This window comes from Balaenoptera borealis (assembly GCF_965194805.1).
Source record: "Balaenoptera borealis genome assembly, chromosome: 16".
Taxonomy (NCBI): Eukaryota; Metazoa; Chordata; class Mammalia; order Artiodactyla; family Balaenopteridae; genus Balaenoptera; species Balaenoptera borealis.
The window spans coordinates 27,988,095-28,001,790 of NC_138872.1; positions in this window are offsets into that span (position 1 = coordinate 27,988,095).

The following is a 13,696-nucleotide window of genomic DNA, read 5'->3' on the forward strand; positions in this document are numbered from 1 at the left end:
TAAGAAAGGACAGCCAGAAAGGGAGAAGGAAAACAAGAGTGTAGAGATACATAAACCAAGGGAGGATAGCTGTAAGTGGCAGGGATTAACTGTATTGAGTGCTGCAAGAGGTCAAGTAAAATTGGCCTTGAGAAATGTCAAGATTCATAAGTCAGGATTGAAGAGTGCCCATTGGATTGAATAATGTGGAGGTCATTGGTGAAGACCTTTTAGAGTGTTGGGAGAAAGAGGTGGACTAAGGAACAAGTAATCTTCCTAAAATGCCAATCTAGCACTCTGACCCTTTTACTCCCTCTGGGGCTCTCTACTGCTCTAGGGAGTCAGCCTAGCATACAATTCCTTTTGCAAGAGGCTTCTGGGCCCCTTTGGGACTTTATTCTCAGCCAGAGTGCCCATTTCCCTACTTCATGTCAACTTCAGGTATGGCTGACAAAGAGCAACCAGAAGGAGTTCAGTATGATGGAGTGTGGAATGGTATAAGAGGAAGCTAAGGAGTCAGATCATACCAAGTTGAAGGTGGAATTCCACGGGAACGTTACCAGACGTGGGCAGAGCCAGTGGATCCATACAGCACCACTTGCTGGCTTGTCAGAGTGACTAAGAATATTTGGGGGAGGACATGTTTCATGAAAATAAACAGATATGTTATGGAGGAGAATGCAAACTTTGCAGAGTTTTAAAATAAAACATGGACCAACATCTTTGGAAAGCAGTTTGTTTGGTACTATCAAAATTTTAAATTTACATAATCTTTAACACAGCAGTCATAGGAAATGAATCTATAGCTAAACTTGGACAGGTGCACAAAGATGTTATATGTCAGATGTTATGTATGTTCACTGATGCATTACTTAAGGTACCAAGGACTGGAAACAACCTGATTATCTATCAGCTATGTATCAATAGTAGTTAGGCTATGGCACATTCAAATAGTGTAACACTGTGCAGCTGTTAAAAAGAACGGCTATTAAAAACCATCTAAGACACATTTTAAAGTGAACAAAGCAAGATATGGTATGCTACTGTTTACATTTTAATTTTACTTTTTTCAGCTTTGTTGAGGTGTAATTGACAAATAAAATTGTAAGATATTTAAAGTGTACCATGTGATAATTGATATACATATTACATTTTAAAATGATGGAATAAATATATACATATGCTTATTTATGTATAGAATAATCTGGAAGGATATTAGTGAAATTGATAACTGTTGCTTCTGAGAAGAACTGGATATTTGGGATTGGGGCTGGAAGGAAAATGTATTTTCCACGGTATATCCCTGGGGGGTTTCTTTGGTTTTGTTTCTATTTCATGTATTATCTCTGGCAAAAAAAAAATTAACAACAAAAAAATGCAAAACACAACACAAGACTTCAAAGAAATTCCTGTAGACTCTGTAGAAACAGGAGTCCGTTTCCTCTATCTTTAAAAATAAGACATTTTGATGGGAAAGTTTAAAACTCTAGAGCAGCCAAGCCAACTCACTGGTCTCCCTGCTTCCAAGCTTGGTCTCCTTCCACCCAGGAAAATCGTCCCCAAAACAAAATTTGATCACATTAAGCCCCAGCTTAAAAGACCTTCAAAGACTTTGTGTCCTCCCTGGGGCCCACCAGGCCCTGCCTGGCCGCCCAGCCTCCTCTGGGCCTCACCCCCTCACCCGGGCTGGGCTTCTGCTACTCATTCCAGGAATTCACCCTCCCAGACCCGTGGTTAACCCTTACCTTCCCTGGTGCTCAACTCTAATGCCACTTCCTAACGGCAGCCTTCCCTAACCTTCTAGACAAAACCCTCTTACACTCCCCTCCTTTTAGTGGTCACTGCAGGTACAGTGATATGTTTATTTATGCCATGGTTTGATTAATATCTGCCTCTGTCTCTCAATTTTGAGCTCCCAGAGGGCAGAGACCAGGACTTTTTTTGCTCTTGGTTAGAGTTCCAACATTTCGCACTGTGCCTGGCACATAGTAAAAGCTCAATAAATATTTATTGCATGAATGATCTAGAAATTACTTGGCTGTGGTTACAGATCAGGATATGTACCTCCTTATCCTTTTTTTATTCCTTTTTTTTAATTGAAGTATAGTTGATTTACAATGTTGTGTTCGTTTCAGTTATACAGCAAAGTGATTCAGTTTTACATATATATATCTTTTCAGATTCTTTTCCATTATAGGTTATTATAAGGTATTGAGTGTAGTTCCCTGTGTGGTAGGTCCTTGTTGTTTATCTATTTTATATACAGTAGTGTGTATCCTCCTTGTCCTTTGTAAATGACACTCAAAGTATCCCTTACCACACCTGTCACTGACTCTCTACTGAATAAGGGCTTATTCATTCATCTTCAAAAAGCAAATTCAAATTTTGGGATTAACAGATACACACTACTATATATAAAATAGATAGACAACAAGGACCTACTGTATAGCACTGGGAACTATATTCAATAACTTGTAATAACCTACAATGGAAAAGAATCTGAAAAAGTTATATACATAACTGAATCACTTTGCTATACACCTGAATCACAGTAAATCAACAATACTTCAATTAAAAAATAATAATAAAATTTTTTAAAAAAAATCGAATTCAGGGCTTCCCTGGTGGCGCAGTGGTTGAGAATCTGCCTGCCAATGCAGGGGAAAGGGGTTCGAGCCCTGGTCTGGGAAGATCCCACAGGCCGCGGAGCAACTGGGCCCGTGAGCCACAACTACTGAGCCTGTGCGTCTGGAGCCCGTGCTCCGCAACAAGAGAGGCCGCGATAGTGAGAGGCCCGCGCACCGCGATGAAGAGTGGCCCCCACTTGCCACAACTAGAGAAAGCCCTCGCACAGAAACGAAGACCCAACACAGCCAAAAATAAATAAATAATTATTTTAAAAATTCAATGTAAAAAACAAAACAAAACAAAACAAAAATCGAATTCACTCCTTCAGTCTTCTCACTTTTGGTAAGGGTTTCCTTCAGCCTGGAAGTCAGGCCCATCCTCCCCTATTCCTCTGAGGGCATATCACTGAGACTTAGCCTGCATGTCCCCCGCACTGTGAGGCACAGTGGATTGTGAATACCTAGCTTCAACAAAACACTCCCTTATCCCTGGCAAGAGTAGCTCTGGCCCTGAGCCCTGCCCTTCCTCAGGGGGTGGGGTGGGAATCTGTAGGCACAAGAGGAACTGCCCACCCAGAGTCTGTGCCCTCCCTTTCCAGACCATTCTCTGAAACCCCAGAATTCCCTTCCAAAATATCCCTAAGCTCAATTAGAACCTTCGTGGCCTCATCCCTGGGTTCATCTCAGCTGAGGGCAGTCTGCACTGCCTGATGCACCCCTTACAGACCTGAGGCTTAGGTCTCAGAGTAGCTGTTTGCAAGAGACAGCTGGATGTGGAGGCTGGGGTGTCCACTCATACGTGCTGGGTCCCTCACTGATGGGATGGGAGGTAGCCAGACAGGGGTTGGATGCAGGATCCAGGGGGTAGCCCTCCCTGGGCCAACACACCCTGGCACAGACCTCCAAGGGTCCTGGAATTCTAATTCGAACCTGGCTCTTCCAAGTTGTTGTGAAAGTAGATCCGTCAAGGAGGAGAATATAACATATTTCATTTAACACCTTAGATTGATGATGGATGTATCACTTCTAACTACAGAGACATGTGGTATATGGGCCTCCAATTGAACTCTTGTCCTGGGCACTACAAATGCCCCTGTTTGGTTGTACCATTTCTTAGCTCAGACAAGAAATGTAAGCTCTCTGGGCCTGTTTCCTTACCAGAAAAGTGTGTTTAATGGTAACTGCCTTATCAGGGCTGATGAGAAAATTAAATAAAAATTCATGTAAAGGGCTTCACAGAGTGCCAGACCCTCAGTAAACATAGCTCTCATCGTTATTTTTTCCTTTTTGTCCTCTGGCTAACATCTCCCATGATTTTCTATATGACATCCAAACTGGTCTCTTTTGTAAGATTTCCACACTGCTCCTCCCTCCACATAAGGATAACCCCCTATTCTCTCCACCTAGTCAAATCCTACCCTGTCTTCAATTAAGGTAATAGCTGCTGGTGACTGCAGTTTATTAAGTTTCAGGCATCGTTTTAAGAGGTTGACATGCATTATCTCAACTCAGTTCTGACACCAACACAACGAGGTGGGTACTGTTTATCATTCCCCAAATACAAGGGCACTGGTATCTGGAGAGTTGAAGCACTGGCATCTGGTAAGTGGCAGGGCCATTGGGAATGTGAACCCGGTCTTACTACAGAGATAGGTCTCCCAAATGCCTAGTCACGATCCTGTTTGCCGCCCCCTCCGTCCTTCCAGTGCGCCGGCGAGACCTCTCTCCTTCAAGCCCCCATACTGAAGGCTGTCATACCCCGTCAGGTCTGTCTGCGGACTTTCGGCCTCAAAGGGCGGGCACTTGTCTCACGCCACGTTGCCCACATCAGGGATCCTCCCTCCTTCTCTCCTCATTCTTCCTCCCTTCCTCCCTTTCTCCCTCCCACTAAGTATCTCGTTCCTACTCTGTGCTAGGCTTTGTGTTCGTTCACATGCAAAATGTTACCAATGGAGAGGTCAAGGGAGGATGGAATTATATGTCATTCTTCTCTTTCGTCTTTAACGCCTTTCTGTTTGTCTGATTTTTTTCCAGTGAGCACGCAGGCCAGGTTTCTCGAACCCAGTTCAAATGCTGCTTTGCTTGGTTGGTTTGGTCGGAAGAAAGCCCTGTCCCCTTAACTCCCAGCCCCCACGCCTCCTCCACCAGCCCTCAAATCCAGGCCGCCCATCCCCCCTCCGGAAGGGGGGAGTTGGGAACCAACGCCGAAATCTGAGTGGCTCTTTCAAGCCTCCGTTGCCGTGGAAACCGGCAGCACAGGCCTTGGCGGTCCTTTACACCATCCTGCAGCGACGCAGCCAATGGGCTATGAGCTCCATCCCAGGCGTCCCCGCCCCACAGCTGCCCGGCAGCCCACCAATGGGCAGGTCCCTTGGCTTAGAGTCCTGCCTTCCGCTCAGGGACACCGCCAGTGAGCTTCGGTCCTGCTCTCCCTCCAGCTTCAATGAAGCAACAAGACTCGATTTTTCAAAAAAAGGAATTATCCAAATTAGAAGGAACTAGCAATAACGCCTCTGTCAGTTGCAGCCTGAATAATCTTTGGCTGGTATTTTATTTAAGGACAGCAAAACTGTTCCAATCAGACAACAATATATGTCGTTCTCTACTAAAACAATTTTAGGCAATGAAAATTTAGGCAATGGGGTTGATATCTGCTCTACGTGGATTTCTTTCAATATAGGTATTTTCATTTAATTTTAAATGATCAAGAAGCTAGTCATCTTTCCTTGTTTGTATTTCAAATGCATACAAATGAAAGACGCTGAGTCACTGAGACATTGACCTAAGTAATTGGTAGCTGACTTTTATTGGACAAAACATATTAAAACTGTAGGATAAATGAATATTTCTCTTAATCCATTGAAGAAATTCCATTTTTAAGGCTGACTATGTAATTGCTTTAACACTCTAAAGTCTAAATAAACTAAATGTGTTTTTAAAACCCTGTGCCATCTTTTTAAAAATGAACTTTATTTTTTAGAATAGTTTTAGATTTACAGAAAAATTACAAAGATAGTACAAAGTTCCTATATCCCCAACCCATCCTGTTTCCTCTATTATCAACATCTTACATTAATATGGTGCATTAGTTACCATTAATAGTTTATTCTGATTTCCTTAGTTTTTACTTAATGTCCTTTTTCTATCCCAGGATCCCATCCAGGATGCCACATTGCATTTATCTCATGTCTCCTAGATTCTTCTTGGCTGTGGCAGTTTCTCAGACATCAACAGGACTTATCACTGTTGGTGTTGATCTTGATCACCTGGCTGAGGTAGTATCTGTCAGGTTTCTCCTCTGTAAAGTTGCTCTTCTTTTACCCCTTTTCATGTTCTCCTCTTTGGAAAGAAGTAACTATGCTTGGCCCACACTTAAGGAGTGGGGAGTAATGTTCTACCCCCTTGAGGGTGGAGTATCTATGTAAGTTATTTGGAGTTTTTCTGCACTGAAGATGGGTTTCTTTTCCTCTATTTATTTAGTCATTTATTTACATAAATGGACTCATAGATACTTATTTCATACTTTCAGTTATAATCCAGTACTGCTTAATTTTGTTGCTCAAATTGGTCCAGATTTGGCCTTTGGCAGCTCTTTTAGTTGGCTCCTGTGTCCCTTTGACATATTCCCATCTTTGTGTGTCTTTTGTTGTTCTTGAGCACTTTCTTACCTTCTGGCACTATATGTTGCCCCAGACTCATCTTGTATATTCCCTGCCCCAGTCCTAGAATTAGCTGTTTCTCAAAAGTCCAGATTCCTCCTATTTCAACTAACAGAACAAAGAAATATATGTGTATATGCTAACCTGTGTACATAAACATATCTATGAATATTTCTGTATGTAACCATCTGCATCTATATTAAGCTAAAGGTGAGGTCCTATTTATATTTCCAGCTCTAATCCATTACCACATGAATCATTCTCGCCTCCTCCCCTTGCTCATCTGTAAATTCCCACTCCAACAATGAGAAACCGGCTCCCAGCATTCACCAGGAAAAATGTATAGCAACCCATACCCCTGTGGGAAACATTATCAACTTTATGTACACTTTCTTTTGCTTTTAGTTTTACAGACCCCGCTCGTTTCTAAAGTTGCTTAAGTCAAGCTCCTTTCCCCCACCCCCTTTAATGAGGCTGTTTCATACATTTGTAATACAGTTTGTTTTGTCACATTCTGCATTCCATTTTGGGATTCTCCCCAGTCATAAATGATTTTTTAATTTTTCATGCATTAAGATTTGTTCTTTCTAAAGTATAGTTCTATGGGTTTTGACAAATGCATAAGGTCTTATATCCACCATTATAATATACAGAAGAGTTTCACTGCCCTAAAAAGTCCCCTGTGCTTCACCTATTCAACCCTCTCCCCCCCAAACCCTGACAACCGTTAGATCTTTTTGCTATCTCTATAGTTTTGCCTTTTTGTACATTTTCTTTTAAAGAGAATACACACAATAGAGTACTTTTGTTGTTGCTCCTGTTACAACTCATTGACTTTTTTTTTTTTTTTAATTTATTTTTTTGGGCGGCGCCACGCAGCATGTGGGATCTCTGTTCCCCAACCAGGGATCGAACCAGCGCTCCCTGCAGTGCCAGCGCGGACTCTCAGCCAGTGGACTGCCAGGGAAGTCCCACAACTCATTGACTCTTTACCATGCTCCATGTCCTGAAATATTATGCTCTCCCATTTTGCAGATGAGAAAACTGAGGCAAATAAGTTGAAGAAACTCCCTAAAAACTCATAACATTGAACAAAGTTTGACTTCAAATACTGGGTGCTTTGATTGTTTAAAGCCCCAGTATTTCCATGCTTGACTTCTGAGTCACCTATGGGAGTCCTCTATATTTATCCAATAAGGTGGGAATGACTTATTTCCCAGTTTCCCCAGGCAGTCCCAGTTTATTTCTGTTGTTCCAGCATAATCATTAATAGTGTCCCCTTTCATGATAAAGAATATGGTCACCTCCAAAGGAAAAGTCTAATGAATTTCAGAGTCAGGTTGTGGGAATTGTACTCTAGGAGATGTGGAGATGTACCGATGGGGTGTGATGTGAGTCACCAGATGGAACCCACTGTCCAGATAAAATCAGCTCCTCCATCCTAGTCACCGTCCCCTTCCTTCCCCCAATCTGATGATTCCCCAATTCCATCAGCCCTGCTGGTGCTGCTAAAATGCCCCTGATGCTGGCCTCTTCTCCCCATGAACATGCCTCCAGGTCTGGTCTCTCCTTGCTGCCTTGTGCTTCTCTGAGTCTCAAACTACATCTTATGGACAGGCAACCCAGAATTCCGTCAGGATCTTTAAGACTTTGGGATTTCACAGAGAAGTTTAAAAAACTCCTCTCACCCCTGAAAAAAACTCTTCATCTTAAAATTTGGAGATGGACAAAAATTGCCAACTTCTTATTTTGCCAAGTAGGGATGAGGAAAACCTCCATCTTCTCTATTAGTACTGCCTCTTAGAAATATAATGCAAGCCGTAAGTGTTATTTTAAATTTTCCAGAAGCCACATTTTAAAAAGTAAAAAAAAAATTAAATCAGAGAAACAGGTGAAACTAATTTTAACGTATTTTATTTAACCCAATATATCCAAAATGTTATAATCTCAAAAATATTAATACGATATTTTAATTTTTTTTGCTAAGTATTTGAAAACCAGTGAGAATTTTGCACTGTAGCACATTTCAATTTGCAGTAGCCATATTTAAGTGCTCAAGAGCCCCATGTGCAGTTCTATAACATTATTCAGTAAAAGAGCCCTGTAATGTACATACACACACACACGATCATAATCTTTGAATTTTTCAAAGAAGACATTTAGATGAATCAAGAAATGAATTACCTTGTTCTTATTGCTCTCCCTCTTTATTATGAATGTCTTTGAGGACCGTGCTGGTTCAAAGACTGATGTTTTAGAGCTAGACACAGTTGGGGTGGGTGGAGTTGCATGATGGTGTCTGTGACAGCCACGCCCACACCCGATTTGGCTCCTTCCTCCCTTCACTGAACAGGTATTGAGACTCTGTGTTGTGCCAAGATCTGCTAAGTGCTAGGGAGAGTGGAAATCAGGTGGGTCCTTTGATCCCATGGAGCTTCTGCTCTGTTGTGGTGTACCAAGTGGGGCTCTGCAGGCAATGAAAGGGTGTATTGTCTGCGGAGAATTTGAGAACAATAAAACTGATTGAACATCTCTCTGCATTTTATTATTACCATGTGCCCGCAATTCTAAACCATGTCAGTGTTAAGACACTCCTCTCTGAAAATCAAGTTGTTGGTCTACCTTGAGTCCTAATGATATATTTGTAAGCTTCGAATCAGCATATTTTAATCACTTGTACACTAATAAACATAATCGCCTACAAGGAAGATAATTCAGAGCACTCCCAGCTATACATTCAGCCCCTAACACACACCAAGTCAGACACAGCTACACGCGTTAGTTTTGAGAATAAGTTCGTAACAGTCCAGAATTGTTCAAGCTCGCTTCCTGAGTACTTGTGTCTCCAGCCCCTTTGGTACAACATATGGCTGTGTTTAAACAATAGATTCAAAATAAACAATGATAGCACAGTGATTAGGAAGCTGAAGAACCAGAACTTGAGTTGCTTCAATTCTGTCATTCTATGTGACCACTTGAAGCTTTTGTATTTAAAATTTAAAACAGTGAAACAAAGAGTGAACGGCCAAGCGTGGTAACAGCAAATTTTATTATTTAGTAAAATAGTATTATATATAATATTATTATTTAGTAAAATTGTGTTTTACCGAATTTGAAGCATATATATTTTTTAATAGATTTATTTTATTTATTTATTTAATTTATTTATTGGCTGTGTTGGGTCTTCTGTTGCTGTGCCCTGTCTTTCTCTAGTTGCCACGAGCTGGGGTGGGGGTGGGGGGTGGGGGGGGCTTACTATTCGTTGCGGTGCCCGGGCTTCTCATTGCGGTGGCTTCTCTTGTTGCAGAGCACGGGCTCTAGTCGCGCAGGCTTCAGTAGTTGTGGCACAGGGTCTTCAGTAGTTGTGGCTCGCGGACTCTAGAGTGCAGGCTCAGTAGTTGTGGCACACGGGCTTAGTTGCTCTGTGGCATGTGGGATCTTCCCGGACCAGGGCTCGAACCCGTGTGCCCTGCATTGGCAGGCGGATTCTTAACCACTGCGCCACCAGGGAAGCCCCTGAATCATATATTTAATATTAAAATTGATTCTTATTTTTAAAGTGATTTCTTATTTGTTTTTAAACTGTAATGTAATTAATGGAATGGAATGGAATTATTATTGCAACAGACCACTGTGTGGGTGTGTTTCTTTTATTTTTCAAAGAAATATAGCAATATAATTGAAAAGTATGGATCAAATACTCTTTTCCTTTTTTGTACTGTAATATTTATTTTTACCGACATGATTATGTATACAAAGTTCAATAAAAGAGTATTGTCACCATCTGCATTTCTTTTCTGGCCATTATCATTAGTATTATTCATTGTATTTCATGACTGCTGCTGAAAATAATGTCATTTAAGGGAGCCATCTGTTCTGAGTGTCAAATGAGCTAGGCAGGTCACTGGTGCACTGAAGAAAAGGAACATGGGGTTAGGAGAGCTCTAAGGAGGCAGACAGAGGCAGGAGTGCTGGAAAGGGTGAGGGAATGGACCTCACAACACCCTGTGTGGGGAAGCTTGGCTTGTTCCACAAACTGAAATGAGACTTGTGTGACTAGAGAGTGGATCAAGACCGAGAAATCGGGAGAGGAGGTCAGATAGGTGAGCAGGGGTCAGACCAATCTTGGCCTAGTGGGCCAGGTGAAAGACTGGTGTTTATCTTGAGAGTAATGGGGAAACCACTGGTGGGTTTTAACAAGGGAAGATGCACAATCAGATTTTTGACTGAAAGACACCATCACCCTGCCTTCAGGGAGGAGAATGGAATGGAAGGAGATCTGGTGGGTACAGGGACCAGAAAGGAGGCTGGGCAGGTACCCAGATAAGAGATGATGGTGGCCTGGACCAGTGGGGCAGCAGTGGTCAGCATCTCTCCAAGAACCTTACCATCCATCTACCACAGTCCGGATTGAACAGCTCAGTGGTCAGCCAAGCCTTGAACTACTGTGGCCGGCAAGGTTTAGACTCTGGGGCACCCATTTGAAAGGACTCAGGATAGTCTGTGTGCACTGATAAATATCACATCCCAGTGGCAGACCAGAGTTTTGGGTTTTGGGTTCCAAAATTTCACTTCCTCCTCTGGGCTCCCGGAGGAATTTGAGCACACTTATGATAGAGCACTGACTTTCATTTAATAAATAATTATTGAGCACCCACTGTGTGCCAGGCACTCTCCTAGGGACAGAGCAGGAAAAAAAAAAAACAGACAAAAATCTCTGCCCTCTTTGAGCTGGCATTCCAGTGGAGGGGAGATGGGCAAAAAACAAGTGAACAAATAAAATAATTCCGGAATGTGGTGAGTGCTATGAAGCAAATAGAAAGGGTGATGGGTTAGAAGAATGCAAGCAAAAATTAAGATGTCTAACAATACCAAACTTTGGACAGGATGTAGACGAAGAGGATCTCTTCTATGTTGCTTGTGGAAAAGTAAATTGGTACAACTTGGAAGTTTCGAATCACCTTATAAAAGTTAGCACTCACATATCCTCAGATGCAGCCACCACACTTCCCATAAAATACCTGGGAGACCTTCCTGCACTTGAGCACCAGGAACACATTTAGGATTGTTAACAGGAACACTTGTTCATAAGAGCAAAAACCTGGCGATAATACAAATGTCCAGGGACAGGACACTAGACAGAAAAATTGTGGTACATTCCTGCAGTGGAAAATGAATGAACCCCACACAGGTGCAATAATTTAGATGAATCTTACCACTATAATATTGAGTGAGAAAGTAAATACCAGAGTATTACATACAGCATGATATCCTTTTTTTTTTTTTATTCCTCTTTATGATACCCTTTTTTTAAAGCTAAAGACAAGAGAATATATTTTGTTGGGTTTTTTTTTAATGTTTATTTATTCATTTGGCTGCACTGGGTCTTAGTTGCGGGATCTTTGTTGCTGCATGCGGGATCTAGTTCCCTGACCAGGGATCAAACCCATGGCCCCTGCATTGGGACTGCAGAGTCTTAATTACTGGACCACCAGGGAAGTCCCAATGAAAATATTCTAAAATTGATTGTGGTGATGGTTGCATAGCTCCCTTAATATGTCATTGAATTGTATACTTTAAATGCATGAATACTCTGGTATTTCAATAAAGCTGCTAAGCTTTTTTTAAGTGTAAGGGAAGACTCAGGATAGACATTACATCAGGTGAGGGAAAGCAGGGGATGGGATGGGAGAGAAGTTCATAGGGAAAGGTGGGTTATTATCCATGTTCCAGTTCCTGTGTTGGGTTGCTGATTTCACTGGTTTTTACTGTATTATATATAAATAAATATATACAAACATGAACTGAACCAATCATGGACAATGATAACAATGTCACAGACCAACAACTCTGTGTACCTGAGATGCAGGGGAATGTGGGTGGGCGACAGCAGAGAGTGGTCAGGGCAGGCGTCTCTGGAGAGTCCATGTGAACTGAGGCTAGAATGAGATGGACCAGCCATGTGGGGATCCGGGTGAAGAGTTTTCCAGGCTGAGGAGATAGCATGTACAAAGGCCCTGAGGTGGGTCCAAGCCTTCTGTGTTTGAGGAATATCCAGGAGGCCAGTACTTCAAACTCTAATAATAGTAATGGCAGCAGCTACAGGGCCACAGTAAGACCTTTGAGAAGCCCTAAGCACTGAAAAGACGGCAGTGCCCATCCTATGTAATTTAAAATAAAACAAATATTAAGTAGGAAAAGTGTAAAAGTGCTAGAAAATTTTTAAAAAGCTTTTATTTTTCCCAGGATCACTACTTTGATGCCTTTTTTCTCATTATGTTGGTGTTTCTAGGTTGGTGGTGCCCTGAGTCTCTGATAACTAATATTTGTTGTGCATTTACTGTGCCTACATCCATTTATCCCATTTAATCTGTAAAATAACCATATGAGGAAGAAACTGCTTTTTCCTATTTTAAGGACACGCAAAGGAGGCAGCCGGATATGAATACAGGAATTCTGACTCCACTGAGCAATGAACCGTACAAGCTACCGTTGTTAAGATCCAAACTCGGGGGTCTCCAAATCTCAGTGTCCAATAAATCGCCGGAGAAACCATTTGGTCGGGAGCGGAGCCTCCTCCTTCCGAGTGCCCTGTGCCTTTAAGAGTCGCCCCCTCCCGCCGGCGAAGATCCAATTTCCCTCCCGGGCACCCAGAGCAATCACCCCGCCCCCAGCGTCTGCGGAGCCGCACGCAGGTCCTCCCTCCCCCACCCCACACCCTCCGGCTGGGCTCTCCGCGCCCGCCCGCCCACGGGCGGGTGAGGTCTACTGCCTGAGACACGCACCTTCCAGTCCGGACACTGCCCACTATGCCCCAGCAGAATGCTACCCTAGAGACCCCCATCCCGACCCCTCCCAGCTCCTGATTCCGTGGAGGGACGCTTCAGCGCCCCCACCCATCGCCCGGGCCCACTGCGCGGTGAAGGTGACCTCCCCCAAGGGGCAGCACACGCCCAGCAATGCCCGAGCAGGCTCACACGTGGTGAGATGGGAGCGCGCAGCCCCTCCCCGCCACGCGCCTCGAGCGTGCGCCTCGGACCCGCCCCTTGGCCTGGCTCCGCCCCCGTGCCCGCGCACGCTTCTCCAGAGCCGGGAGGGGCATCGCGCCCTAGTCTGGCACCAGGCTGGTCTAGGTGTGGCGTGGGACCTGGGAATGGGGCACCTACGCATCTTCGAACCTCGCCTGAGACGTGTGAAAAGCGGAGTTCGTCCTCCTCAGGACCCTCGGCTGGTTGGGCGAGGTGCCCCGGCCCCTTCGTGCGCTGAGGGAAGAGAGAGCTGGGACGGCGAGCCTAGGATTCGAGCCCTAGTCTGCAGATCTTTGGTGTTTCCTACCTGGAAAGTAGGCGTCATGTGCCCTTCTTTCTCAGGACTCTCGTGGTGCCTCAAAAGAGAAGAAAAATATAAAAGGGATTCGGTTCATTGGGCCCA